Source organism: Rhipicephalus microplus, chromosome 5 (genome assembly GCF_043290135.1).
Source record: "Rhipicephalus microplus isolate Deutch F79 chromosome 5, USDA_Rmic, whole genome shotgun sequence".
Classification (NCBI taxonomy): domain Eukaryota; kingdom Metazoa; phylum Arthropoda; class Arachnida; order Ixodida; family Ixodidae; genus Rhipicephalus; species Rhipicephalus microplus.
Window position 1 is genome coordinate 209721251 of NC_134704.1, and position 14885 is coordinate 209736135.

At 42.9% G+C, this 14885-nt stretch overlaps 1 protein-coding gene across 2 annotated transcripts in view; it reads left to right on the forward strand.

Annotated features, from left to right (window-relative positions):
• LOC119173543 (uncharacterized) overlaps positions 1-14885 on the forward strand; it is a 699991-nt gene that overhangs the window by 459355 nt on the left and 225751 nt on the right. The window lies entirely within an intron of this gene.

The window sequence follows — 14885 nt, forward strand, 5'->3', positions numbered from 1 at the left end:
TTCATTTTGTATGAACCATGAAAATTTGTCAAAAGGGTAACCGCGGTGTTTGATAAGAAAGTTTAACCTGAAAGCAAAGATTGAAAGTGAATTTTCTGGTTTTTTACCTGCAAACAACACTTCTAACGAAGAAATGTTGCCCTGCTGCCGACGCTCATTTGAAAACTTACATGGACGTTAGCAAAAACGACGAGAAATGATCAACACTAGAACAAGAAAAGTTAAGGCAGTTTGAAATTAGGGACGCCAGCCTGAAAGAAGGCGCAGCTGGGCAGCTTTCGTTTTTTAATTCTTTTTGGCTTCGTTTTTTTCTTTCCTATTTTTTATTGTTTTTTTCTGTTCTTTCTTTATTGTTCCCATTTTTTCTCCTTCATCGTTAAGTCGCCATGGTGGTATAGTGGCTAAGGTACTCGGCTGCTGACCCGCCGGTCGCGGGATCAAATCCCAGCTGTAGTGGCTGAAATTTCAATAGAAGCCGATGTGCTCAAATTTGGGTGCACTTTAATAACCCTAGGTGGTCCATATTTCCGAAGCCCTTCACTATGGTGTCTCCCTTAATCTATGGTACTTTAGAATGTTAAACCACACCTAAAAATCAATTATCCTCTCTCTATATGTATGTCTTTCTCTTTATATTTTTCTTCCATTGTCTTCCCTTTCTCTCCTTTGAGTGTCACGCTTACTTCATGGAGGTACTTTTACAGCGCAAACACAGACACACGTACCACAAAGTAAAAGACCACACAGACAAGCGCTGACTTACAAATGATTTTATTTTGGGAAAGTCAATGCATATATACCTCCCAGGCAGTGATACCGCACATACGTCACTCAATCGACAAAAAGACACCCACAAAATTGTAAGCTCAGATGAAAAATGAAGCTGTGTATTACATACTCAAATAAATCAAATCAAACTCCGATGGGTGCAGGGGAAGAGAGGTGGCACTTTTGCAAAGATGAGCGTTTTTACGGATATGATAGGCTTCGAAAGCCAGCAGCGCATGTTCATTGTTGATCCTGCAAAGGATCGACGTCCCTTCAAATTGCGCCTCACAATGGCAGCAAGCGTTACTATGTGCCACAAGATGGGCTTCTTTATCGACATTCTTGCTAACTTTTTGCGAATGTTCTCTGAGCTGCTGGTTTATGCACCTTCCAGTTTTTCTTATATAGAATTTACCACGTGATAGCGGGATGGCATAAACCACGCCGACGGCACACGGGACATAGGTCACACCGTGTCGAAATACGCACCCTCCTCTGCTCATACCGCAGGTGCGGGAGAAGTTTAGAAAGCTTGTTTGGGGCAGACGGCGCCAAAGTGACACCGTGTCTGTCTGCCACTTTCTTGAGCTGCTTGGAGGTCAGATGCATATACGGGACACCACAGGCCTCCCTTTGTCCGATAAGGCGTCACCCCGCTTGGTGGATCTCTTTTTCTGAATGACCATTTCCTTCACTGCAGTCAAGACCGACTTGGGGAACCCAGCAGCTAAACGTCGGCCTATGTGATTTGTGAACTTATCTTGCATTTTGTGAGTGCATGATTTTTTAAGAGCCACTTCCATGACCGCCATCGCAATTCCTCTTTTTACAATTTCCGAATGTGCCGACTTATAAGGTAGCAAATCTTTGTTTGCGTGCAGGTGGTAGGACCAACACACGGGATGTTCACAAAACTCGAGCCTTGATTCTAAGAACTATAAAACGCGTTTCAGCGGGCGCTCATATGTAAAAACAAGACCTCGTCTGCCGGTGTGGGCTGAAATCATCCACCATCTTAGTCACCGAGTCATGGTAAGAGATGTCTGGAGATAATAAATCCAAAAATTATTGATATACCTAAAAACCTTTAGAACTTTTCCGCCTTAAAGCATTTTTTAAAGAACCACCGATATTTGCTAAAAAAGATCTACAAGAAGAGGAACCAGACAGGACATGATACATATGCCGTTGCCCCGCCGCGGTGGTCTAGTGGCTAAGGTACTCGGCTGCTGACCCGCAGGCTGCGGGTTCGAATCCCGGCTGCGGCGGCTGCATTTCCGATGGAGGCGGAAATGTTGTAGGCCCGTGTGCTCAGATTTGGGTGCACGTTAAAGAACCCCAGGTGGTCTAAATTTCCGGAGCCCTCCACTACGGCGTCTCTCATAATCATATAGTGGTTTTGGGACGTTAAACCCCACATATCAATCAATCATCATCAATCAATTACATATGCCGTTACGCTGCAAATATGACTGGTCACTAAAAGCGATATAAGTGATCTTACTATAAAACTGTAAAAGGCTCACTAAATTGCTCAAAGAAACACCAACAAAATTCTGAAAAGGAAGAGCCCCAAAACCCTGAATGAACACTTGAACGGTAGGCATAAAATCTAGCTGAGGTACAGAAAAAAACAATGCCTCAATGTAAACTGATAAGGCATATCCCACATTAGTATTTCCACTAAAGACCTGCCCAGCATCATCTTAATTTTTCGTACAAAATGGATCATTGTACACAAGCAACTTCAATTTATTCTGCAAAAACAGGCTAAGATTGTGTTGCCAGCACCCCGATTCACTGATAATGGTTCTGAAATGTAGTTCTGTCTAATAGGTCTTGGCCGTGAAAAACACAGTTAAAGAGTTGCCTCTACTATTTCGTATGTTTTTGGCAAGCGATGTTAATTCCATTTTTTACAAAAATTCACAAACATAAGAAAGCGTTTTTGCAGAAGAAATTGAAGTCGCTGGCATACAATGATGAACTTTGTACGTAAAATGCAGATGATGTGGTGCAGATCTTCAGTGGATATACTAATGCGAGATATCGTTTCTCAGTTGAAATTGAAGATTTGTTTTATTCTGTACCTCAGCATGAGCTTATGTCTTCATTGTAGCCGAGAATTGAGGGGTTCGGGGCTGTGATTTTCAAAATTTTGTCAGTGTTTCTCTGAGCGATGTCTTGAGCGTTTTAGAGGTTTATCTTAAGATCAATTTCATTGTTTTTAATGATCAGTCATATTTCAAGCGCAGTGGCATATGTATTGTGTTCTGTGTGGTGCCTCTACTTGTAGATAGCTTTAGCAAATATGGATGGTTCTTCAAGCGAATGCCTTAGCACAAGAAAAGTTCTAAAGAGTTTTAGGTATGTCGATATTTTTTTTTGGTTTTATTCTCTCCACACTCCTCCTACGAGTACTACGTCACTAAGGTTCTGGATTATTTTAGCCAACACCGGCAGACGAGGCTTTGTTTTTACATTTGAGCTCCCGCTGAAACACGTTTTATAGTTTTTAGAGTTAAGGCTCGAGTTTTGTGAACCTCAAGTGAGTTGGTCCTACCAACCACGGGCAAACTAAAATTTGCTACCTTTTAATTCGGCACATTCGAAAATTGTAAAACGACGAATAGCGATGACGGCCATGGAAGTGGCTCTTCGAAAATCATGCACTCACAAAATGCAAGATAGCTTCGCAAATCACATCGGCTGACCTTTGGCTGCTGAGTTCCCCAAGTCGGTCTTGACTGCAGTGACGGAAACGTTCATTGAGAAAAAGATATCCACCAAGCGGGTGGACGCCTTACAGGACAAAAGGAGGCCTGTGGTGCTCAAGAAAGTGGCAGGCAGACGTGGTGTTAATTTGGTGCTGTCTGCCCCGTACAAGTTTTCTTAGCTCTTCTCCCACACCAGCGGTATGAACAGAGGAGGGTGCAAAATTCGATATGGTATGATTTACGTCTTGTGTGCCGTCAGCGTGGTTTATGCCATCCTACTATCTTGGGGTAAGTTCTATATTGGAAAAACTGCAGACGAATAAACAAGTGGCTAAGGGAACACTCAAAAAAGATTAGCAAGAATGGCTGTAATGGAGCTCATCTTGTGGCGCATAATAACGTTTGCTGCAATTGTGAGACACGATTTGAAGGGACGTCGATCCTTGGCAGGAGCAACGATGAGCTATATAAATGATAGGCTATATTATCATAGGATTTGGAAGCCTATAATATTAGAAAAACTACTGATCTTTGCGTAAGTGACACCTCTCTCTCCCTGCACCCATCCGAGTTTGATTTCGTTTCTTTGCGTATGTAATACACTGCTTCATTTATCAACTCGGAGTATCATTTTGTGTGTGATTTTCGTCGATTGCGTCACGTGTGTGTGGTATGGCTGCCTTGCAGGTATATATGCAGTGACTTTTCCGAAATAAAATCAGTAACTAGTCAGTGCTTTTGTGTGTAGTTTCTTTCTTTGTGGTGTGTCTTTGTTTGAGCTGTAAAAGCACCTCCATGATGATGAGCCAACTAGGCCCAAAAAAAGTTTTACTGACGCCTGCTTCCTCTTTTTTAACACAAAATCGTTTTATTCTTGAGCCCATTACAGCTCCGCTGACGTACTTTCGTCACAGATACGACATTGTAATATATACTTGCACAAATTGCGTTGAAAAAGAAAATACCAGGTCTACGCGGAGCAGTCAGCACTGTCACAGCAAAAGCTGGAAGAGTGGCTTTCCATAGCTTCTTTCACATTCTTCGGGCAGCTGCTGCAAGCACACTTGTAGGGCACCCACTATGCTATAAATCATTATGTAGTAGGCAGTTTTTTTTCTCTGTTTGTTTGTTTGTCCGGACACATAGCTCGCATCCACTCAGAAGGATCAGCCATACTGCACTTTTTTGTGAGCATTATATTATGAATAAGAATGAATTCGTATTAGAGTATAACTAATGTAAGGAAAACTACAGAAAAGAAAAGGAAAAGTAAAAAAGAATAAGAAATAATAGCAAAATGAATTTGAGAGATTTTGAGCTTTTATGTGTTGAAATGAGCACACAGCTGCGTTTACTTCAGCTAATTATTCAGAATGAGCGTTTTTTATGGTTCAAAATAATAATTATTCGATTTGAGATCACAGTGGGATGGGTTTGGAAGCCTGATTATAATCGCCAATGGCATTGAATGCATCCTTGTGGCAATGTTCCAAAACTGAGGCACCAAAGTTCAGTACAGTTCCCGCCGTGAACGTAACGCCTATATTCAGAAATGAAAAGACTAGAAGTCTTTTTCTAAGTATATATGATTGGCGACAAGATAAAACATAATGTTTAATTTATTCCATTTTTCCACAGAATGCACAGATGGGTGATATCACCTGACCAGCTCTGTGTAGATGCAGGTTTAGAGGGGGACGAGGCATCAACCTCCAGTGATGAAAACTTCAAGCTTTCTGGACTCACTCCTCTAGGGTCGCCATGGAAACTTGGAGTGATTATATTCTATTCTTGTAGTTATTGTTTCTGTCATATCAGTACACATTGCTGATTCGCTATTTCTTGATGCGGTAGTATATTCAACTTCTGGCAGTATGGATAAAATAGGGCCATCAAGCGCAGCTCATGCTAAGGAATCATCCAGTTTATTTATTATAAATTCACTGTGTCCACGAACTGACAGTAACCTCGGGTGTCTCAACTGCGGTGGTACTAATGTTCAGAATGTCCTTAGAGTTCGAGAGGTATTAGAAGCTGTCGGATCTGCACAAGCAGAAAGGAAATCCGCCATTGTGACTGCGTTGTTTTGATTTCACGGGAATTTTCGAAATACTAAAATAACCGCCACCCGCTGCACACTTGCAAGGAATTTGTGCAATATTTTTTTTATGCTGTCGCTCACAATAATGAACTGATTTTGTATTTGCCACACTTTCCCGCAGTGCCATAGTTATTACGTTAACAAAATCAAGTTTTTGTAATAGGTTGGAGAAAATTATGGCCCACTCGTTGTGCGTTTCGCATTGTGTCACACCTAGTTGTTTCTTTGCTGTTATTAAATGCTTTACTACTCACATTAACGAGATTTTCTTCTCAACTCCAAGCCGGCCAAAGGCCTGTGAACATAGGAATTTTGAGCACCGGCACAGCTGAGTTGTAAAATACATGCTGGAATGTGAGGGCGCAGGTTTGAATCCCATTGGGTCCTTCTTGTTTAACATTTACTGAGTTTTTTTTTTATTTCGTGTGATAGTGGCTACGCACACTGGTGGTGGTGGTGACGTACAACTACAGCTAACGCAACCCTGGTTCTCATCTCATAACAGCTTTTGTTGTAAACGAGAAGAAAAAATTGTGTCGTAGGGCGTCCAACCTGCGACCACTTAAAGGGGACCACCAGCGTTTTTTTCGATATTCACTGATTTCAATAAAACTATTAAGGTGCGTTTTTGTGGGTACCGTGTTGATATGTGTCAAACTTGACAGCCGAAAGTCCTTTAGTTTTTCAGAAAACAAATTTTAAAATTGGTAGCCGATTGTGGAATCCCGTTTGTAAACGTGGATCATCCTGTGAATGTGATGTAAGAGCCTACCCTTTTTCGAAAGCTGCGCTTTTCTTAGCAGACGGATGCAGCTGCGCTTTCCTCTACGAAGTGACAAAGGAGTGAGCACAGTTCAGTTTTGTCAGCTGCAAACTGCGCGTAAGTCGCTGTTGACCTGGGGCCTTACAATACTGAGCAACGAGCAAATCTATTCGGGGCATGTCAGATATTTCACGTGCCGGAGGGTAAAAATTGAAGAGCGGCGCTTCCGCGCTCAGACAGTAAGTAGCCATAATCATCGTTGAATTTGTCACTGGTAAGTTCCAACAAACTGGCACACCTTTACTCCGCTTTGGATGACATTGACAACTTCCGTTTCGAGCTTCAGAAGAGGCACGCCAGCTATGTTTACACCCTGGCCGCAGTGTCAGTGCATAGCGGATCTCGTGACATCATCGGTGACGAATTGTCGTGACGTCATTCAATACCAAACGTGAACAACGGAGCAGCTCCCTGTTTCTGTTCTGACTCATCGTATATCGCTTAACTAACTATTCGCCTGGAGTGCGACTGATGGCGGCGCTGCGAACGGCACTGGTATGACGTAAGTTCAAGAACTCGCGCGCTTTCGTTTTGAGGCGTGGCGCTGTATAGAAACCTCCGTGCGCGATAAAGCTCTACGAACGAGGAGTTCCGTTGGTTATCTGATGTGTGGTGGTTACCGACGCTGTCCGAACAACCGCGGGTCCCCGCTTTTAAATAATTTTGAAATTCTCATATAACTGCGTGCGACCGCTTATCTCAGCGGTGAGTGCTGCGCTTTGTTGAATGCTAAAAGGCACGTATAAACAGTGTTACCTACAATATATTGCAATTTTGATGATTTTCTTAGGCACATGCATAAAACATGAATTTGAACTCCACTTTTCCGACCTCCACCCTGTTGCAATGCGACAGGGTGGAGGTCGGAGGAAAACAAGGCCTGTAACACGGCTGCTGGAAAATTAAGGCCTGTCATCGCCAAGCTAACTTTCTTCCAAGATAAAGAGCGAATTTGGTCTTGTGGACCGAAGCTTAAGGGAACGGCGTTCTCAGTGCGAGAAGCTTTTTTGCTGGCAACTCGGCAGGCCAGGCAAAAGCTGCTTGCGTTTGCGAAAACACTTCAAAATCATTTAAGCTTTCAGTTGACAAACTACGAATCGGCTCCGCGACATACGTCTATGACGGTATCGCTGGCTCTGTCGTCAAAATAAAAAGATAGCTACGCCAAAACACGTGCGCTGATTCTCCAACAACAAAGCCAGATCGCAACTTACAGTCTTAATCAGTGTCATTTGCAAACCCCCAAAGCCTCATTTCAAAGGTTGATCTCATTTCAAGCTATCTTGATGATGCTGACTCAGATGTTATCGCCTTCACCGAGACTTCGCTGTCTCCCGCGGTATATGACACTGAAATCAGTAATCTTACTAGTATCTTTGATACATACAGGTATGATCGCACATGCGAGAGGGAAAGTGGTGTTTTCTTGGCATCAAAAAAGTATTCCATCATTACTTGTCAACACAAACTCCGATTTTGAAATTGTCTGTGTTGCCTGCAAGATATTCTCGTCGGCTGTTGTTGCCGTCACCTGATTGAAACAGCTCTTTTAACGATCAATTGCGCATTAGCCTAGAGAAAGCATCTGAGGCCTTCCCCTCCAACATTACTTATTTATTTGGTGACTTCAACTTCCCGTTATTTGACTGGGACAGACCTTCTTCGTCATATAACGCATCAAATGAATTTATTTATTTGACCCTAGACTGCAAACTTTCCCAAACTGCATCCCAGCCAACCCGCGTTTCAAACGTGCTGGACCTTATTCTTACAAGTCATCCTGAAACACTTGTACACATAGAACGTGTACACGGTTTCAGTGATCATAGTTTGCTTCAAGACATTTTAAATATACCTTCTCCCGTTACTGATATGCCGTGAAAACTCATTCGTAATTAAATAAAGGTAAATACGTTGCAATAAATAGTGCACTAGATTGCTTTTGGGAGCATGAAAGGCTGCCATCTTTTCACAGTAGCTCAGTTGAAGAAAATTGGCTGATGTTTAGAAAAAGATGTCCACATTATTATACATTCCTCGCATTAAGTAACTGTACATCTAATCCTTGGTTCACAAAATTCCTTAGCCGCATGAAAAATAGAAAGAAGCGGATGTGTAGGCACGCCAAACGCGTAGGAACACAATCAGCATGGGCTGATGACAAGGCCTACCTTAAATAAAACTGCTCCGCCGTGCTCACAGCAAAGAATAAATGCTTTTCAAATGATCGGCCACAAATATTCAAAAACAATCCAACAAAGATTTGGGAAACATTGGGCCAAAATCAAGCAAGTTCACAAATCGTCTTGCACAATGGCAACGCAGTTGCCCTTTCTGAGAGTGAGTGTTCTGTGGCTTTTAAATCCCTTTCCACGTCCACATTCACAAGTGAAGATAGCTCTGCGGTACCGCTTGCACATGATTTCGATTATAATTACATGGCAGCAATAAACATTACGATCGAGGGTATTGCTTAACAAATAAAAAATCTTAAAATATTTTCATTGTGTGGAATTGATGGAATAAATTCTAAGATACTGAAAAACACCATATCTATGTAAAGCATAATCCTGTTTCACATCCTCAGGCAGTACTTATCGTCCGGTGTCCTTACGTCCGACTGTAAAATAGCAAGGGTAGTGCTTATCTGCAAAAGTGGGCTTCGCGGCTGTGCCAATTCACAGACCGCTAATCCGTTCATCCTGATCATGCAGGTTTTCGCCCGCATCATCACCGACCTGCTCGTGTTTGCCTTTCTGGCAGCCTCGTCTGCCGCTCCGGGAAGCTTCGGGCCTGCTGGCAACGGAAGTGAACCTTTCGTTTTCCTCCTGCCTGTCACCCATGCTGCAGGGCCTTGAGCAGCACCCCCAATCCCGCTGTGGATCATCGAAATGAATTCACCTGCCCTATCGACGTCGACATCTTATGCGCAGACTATAAAGCAGCAACCACCGTCCACCGCGCAATGTGGGCTTCGTGGCTGTGCCAATTCACAGACCGCTAATCCGTTCATCCTAATCATGCAGGTTTTTGCCCACATCATCACCGACCTGCTCGTGTCTGCCTTTCTGACAGCCTCGTCTGCCACTCCGGAAAACTTCGGGCCTGCTGGCAACGGAAGTGAACCTTGCGTTTTCCTCCTGTCTGTCACCCATGCTGCAGGACCTTCAGCAGTGCGCCCAATCCCGCTGTGGACCATCGAAAGGAATCTAGCTGCCCTATCGACGTCGACATCTTATGCGCAGACTATAAAGCAGCAACCACCGTCCACCGCGCAATGTGGGCTTCGTGGCTGTGCCAATTCACAGAGAGCTAATACGTTCATCCTGATCATGCAGGTTAGTAACTCGTATCAAGCACTTACTAAAAAATCAAGTGATTACTTTTTGGTGCAGCTGCGAAGCCCACAATGCTGCCTTTTACTTGTTTCTGAATGTATTGATGTCATACGCGCCTTGCTACTGCTGTCGGGGGATGTAGAGACAAACCCCGGTCCTGACGAAATCGTCCTCGAAGAACTGAGAAAGTTGTTTGCGGGTCAGGCCACTTTAATAACCGAGATGCAGAGCCTCAAAACCTAGCTAACAAGTACAAACAACTCTATCAATAATCTAAGCACCAGTCTCGCAGACTTAGAAAAGCAATACCAAAATCTTCTAGCTCTCTGAACAGAAGTCAACGCCCTTAATTCTAAGACCGGTCAACTAACCCATCGTATGTGTGACATTGAAGAGCGCCTTGACGACTTCGAGAACCATTCCCGACGCAACAACTTAATATTTTACGGATTTCTCGACACCAACCTGAAGGAAACATAAGCTCAATCGAAACGAATAATCATTAACCACTGCCTCGAAAGCTCTGGTCTTACAGTCGAGACTAAAGATAGAGAGCGTGCACATCGTCTAGGGCGTTACAACACTAACCAGAAACGACCCATTATTGTTAATCTTTCATCCTTCAAAACTAAAGAATCTATCCTTTCGAGCGGCCCAAAACTAAAAGGCACTAATTTCAGCATTGGCGAAGATTTCACGCGTCCAGTTCGAACTGCACGAAAACAGCTTGTAACTTTTGCTAGAAGCAAGTCCGAACCATTTTCATTACGCTTCGAACCCCTGCACATTGGAGTGCAGCGATATATTTTTGACAATGCAGCAGGATTTGTCAGAGCTGTATCGTAGGGATCATGTCGCCGTCAGCAAGCACACCATCAGCCCCGTACAAACGCAAGAGCAAACCTGTCATTTTTTGTACTTTATACTAATATACGTAGTCTTCTTCCCAAGCGCGTGTCCATGTCTAATCTAGTACAATCATCCGGCAGTAGTGTACTGATACTAACAGAAACATGGCTCAGTGACGACATTTCAGATACAGAGGTACTGGCCGATTTGCCAAACTTTAACGTCTTTCGTCACGATCGTAAAAATTCACGTGGCGGAGGCGTACTCATCGCCACTAAAAAAGAACTATCATGCTCTCTAAACACATCTTAACAACTAGAATCATTATGGGTAATATGCCATGCCCCTCCCGAAGCAATAATAATTGGCGTATGCTATAGGCCCCCTCGAACTGACCCAGACTTCCCCCGCAAACTCAACGAAATATTATCTCAGCTAACTAATAAACACTATAACGCACGTATTCTGCTTTATGGGGATTTTAACTTTCCCTCCATCAATTGGCTCAATCAGGTTTCACCAACCTCGGGAAATACTGAAGCAAGAGAATTCGTCGATGTTTGCCTCAACTTTAATCTCATCCAACAGGTAACCGAACCAACGCGCGTCACTAGTGAATCCTTAAACATTTTAGACCTGGTACTAACAAATAGCCCTGAAAGCTTAAAATCTATTGCGTACTTACGTGAAATCAGCGATCACGAAGTCATTCATACCATATTTAACTGCACCCCAAAATTATGCCCCATTTTCCGCAAAACGATTCACTTGTATGATAAGGGTAGTTATGAAATAATTAATCGTGAACTACGAGATTTCCTACCATACTTCGAACTAAATCTCGGTTCTTGTTCTCTCAATGACAGCTGGCTAATGCTTAAGGACAAGATAACTGATTCGACTAATAAATTCATCCCCACAGTGAGCTTTACTGCCAATGAAAATAAACCATGGTTTTCCAAAAGTTTGAAAACACTTGAAAATAAAAAAAAGCGCCTCTTCTGAGCTGCGAACCTAATGGCAATGTGTGCGCATGGGGCAAGTACTATGCTGCGGAAGATGCTTATTATGCTGAAATTAAAAAAGCGAAACAGACATTCTATCACAATGATTTATATAAAATCCTGAAATCTAACCCTAGAAAATTCTGCGAAATCATAAACCCTCAACTAACACGAGATATCACGCTTGCAAACGATAAAAATGAAGACGTAAGCGACACTGTTTGTGCCAATATCTTTAACACCGCGTTCTCATCAGTGTTCACTAAAGAAGCTAACGTACCGTTTCCTACGCCACCTGCTACGACTCTACCAGTGATGGCCCCTGTTGTGTTATCCGTTAGTGGCATTTCATCACTCATTGACAACTTAAAACTTTCATCATCGGCTGGCGTAGACAATATTACCTCTAAATTGTTAAAAAATACTAAGGAAAGTATTGCAGTGTACTTTTCGATGATGTTGTCATTGTCACTCGAAACAGGAATTTCACCAGATGACGTGAAGGAGGAAAAGGTCATTCCAGTCCAAAAATCAGGTAACAGACAGTCCCTTCTAAATTATCGACCCATCTCTCTAACAGGCGTCCCCTGCGAAATCATGGAACATGTCGTATAATCACACATCACGCACTTTCTTGACACCAACAATTTTTTTCATTCTGCCCAGCACGGATTTCGTAAATCATTATCCTGTGAAACCCAACTTGCTATATTTATTCATGATATACACTCTTCTCTCGACCGTCACTTTCAGACCAATGCAATCTTTCTCGACTTCCCAAAAGCCTTTGATAAGGTACCGCACAAACGCCTACTGTTGAAACTTTCCCAGCTAAACCTGCACGCCAACATTTTTGCATGGATCACACAATTTCTTACTAACCGCTATCAGTTCGTGTCCATTAAAAATACCCGTTCTAGCTCCCTCCCAGTAACATCCGGCGTCCCCCAAGGGTCTGTACTCGCACCCCTCTTGTTTTTAATATATATTAATGATCTTCCTGTTCATGTATCTTCCCATATCCGTTTATTTGCCGACGACTGTGTCATCTATCGCACAGTTACTAACATTTCTGATCAAACTACACTCCAACAAGATCTAGATCTCCTGCAACAGTGATGTGATCTTTGGTTAATGAATCTTAACCCCGCTGAATGCAAACTCGTCTCATTTCAACGCCAGCGTAATCCTTTATCATTCTTATACCTAATCTCTGATTCCGCTATCGAACAAGTTCAGTCATATTAATACCTAGGCGTCACCTTAACATCTGACCTTTCCTGGAACACGCACATCAACAACATCATATCATCCGCGAACAGATCCCTCGGTTTCCTAAAGCGTCATTTGCGTCACGCACCACTAGACATAAAACTTCTGGCTTACAAATCGCTCATCAGACCTAATTTAGAATATGCAGCGCCCATCTGGAGCCCGCACCAGATATACCTAATAAACGAAATAGAATCTGTACAAAATCGTGCCAATAGGTTCAGTCATTCTTCATATTCATACGACATAGGCATATCATCCCTAAAACGTGACATTGATGTTGCTAATTTTTTTGTGCGTCGCCGCATCGCCAGCCTCTGTTTGATTCACAAGTTTTTTCACAGTTCTCTCAATCAAGCACCTTACATCATCCCACCAACGCGCATATCTCACCGCACAACCCATCCTTATTCAATCGCACGCGCACGCGCTCGCACTACTACTTTTGCTGCCTCATTTTTTTATTTGCACAGCAGTGGACTGGAATGACCTGCCGCGTGATATCGCAGCCATCACGTGTTCATCAACGTTTGCGCAAAACATAAATACGTATTGTTCGTCAGAAGATTGCTCTCTGTAACCTCCGTTTATTAATCCACCCCTTATGTATTACCCCCTCACCGGGGTCTTTAAGGTAATAAAGTGAAGTGAAGTGAAAAATGCATGTGAAAATTACAGGCCCATCTCACTTACCTGCATTTGCTGCAAATTGCTGGAACACGTCATTGCTTCGCGTGTTTACAAACATCTCGAGTCGAACAACTTCTTCTTCTCGAATCAACACGGTTTCAGAAAAGGCCTTTCTTGCGAGACAAAATTACTCGAATTTACAACAGATATTCATTTTAACATGAATCACTTCTTACAAACAGACTGCTAACTCTTTGACTTCTTGAAAGCGTTTGATCTCGTTGCACATTGCCGCCTTATATCAAAACTTTCAGCTCTAAAGTTGAACTCCTGTAGATTGTCATGGCTACGTAACTTTCCATCCAATCGAGAGCAATTCACTTCTGTCGACGAAGTGAATTCACTTCTGCGGCGGCTGCATTTCCAATGGAGGCGGAAATGTTGAAGGCCCGTGTGCTCAGATTTGGGTGCACGTTAAAGAACTCCAGGTGGTCGAAATTTCCGGAGCCCTCCACTACGGCGTCTCTCATATTCATATGGTGGTTTTGGGACGTTAAACCCCACATATCAATCAATGGATGTAAACTTAATCAACTTCCGTCGCGGCATGTGCAATGAAGTTTTATATGAGGTACAGCATTGGCGGCAGCATGAATTTGAGCTGCCATGCACGAAGTCATGGATAAGATTCTCAGTCATTGCGCAAAAGTCTTATCGGAGATGAATGAAAAAAGAGAAGCACTTTTTGCCGTACGCTTGGCTGAGGTTAACATATCCTCGTGAAATTCTGCCGCTACGTTTCTCAATAACCCAGTGAAAATTCACATGATGTAAAACCCAACCACTTATTTATTATCTGGCACAGTTACCTTGTCACATTTGATACCTATAACGTGTTTTCATACCTATATACTGCTCCTTTAGCTTGATACGTACACAAACTTCCAATGCGCATTGTCACTTCATAACGATCGAGCCGCAAAAGAACAAAGTAGATAAGAGACGAAAATCTCCGCTGTTTCCATTAACACGTATCAGGTATCCGATAATACGAGTTATAGCCATGGTGAAGCGTATATGCCGATTCGGCAACACTATAGTATACAACATATGCTTATTGCTCATGCGTAGTTGTATATATCAACCGGAGATCATGCACTTCTATTTTTCTGCACGCCACGCATACGCGGAGATGTACCCACTTGCAGACTAGCGCGTGAAATGCATTCTTACTTTGACTAAAATGTCAGATCATGAAGTTCAATCGACAAGCGGTTACTGCAACCGGCCCAGAACGACTACCAGTGTTTTTGCAAGCAAAACTCATCGCGTTATTCACATTGGACACACCACGCACAATATTCCCAGTTTCACCGTCCGTAA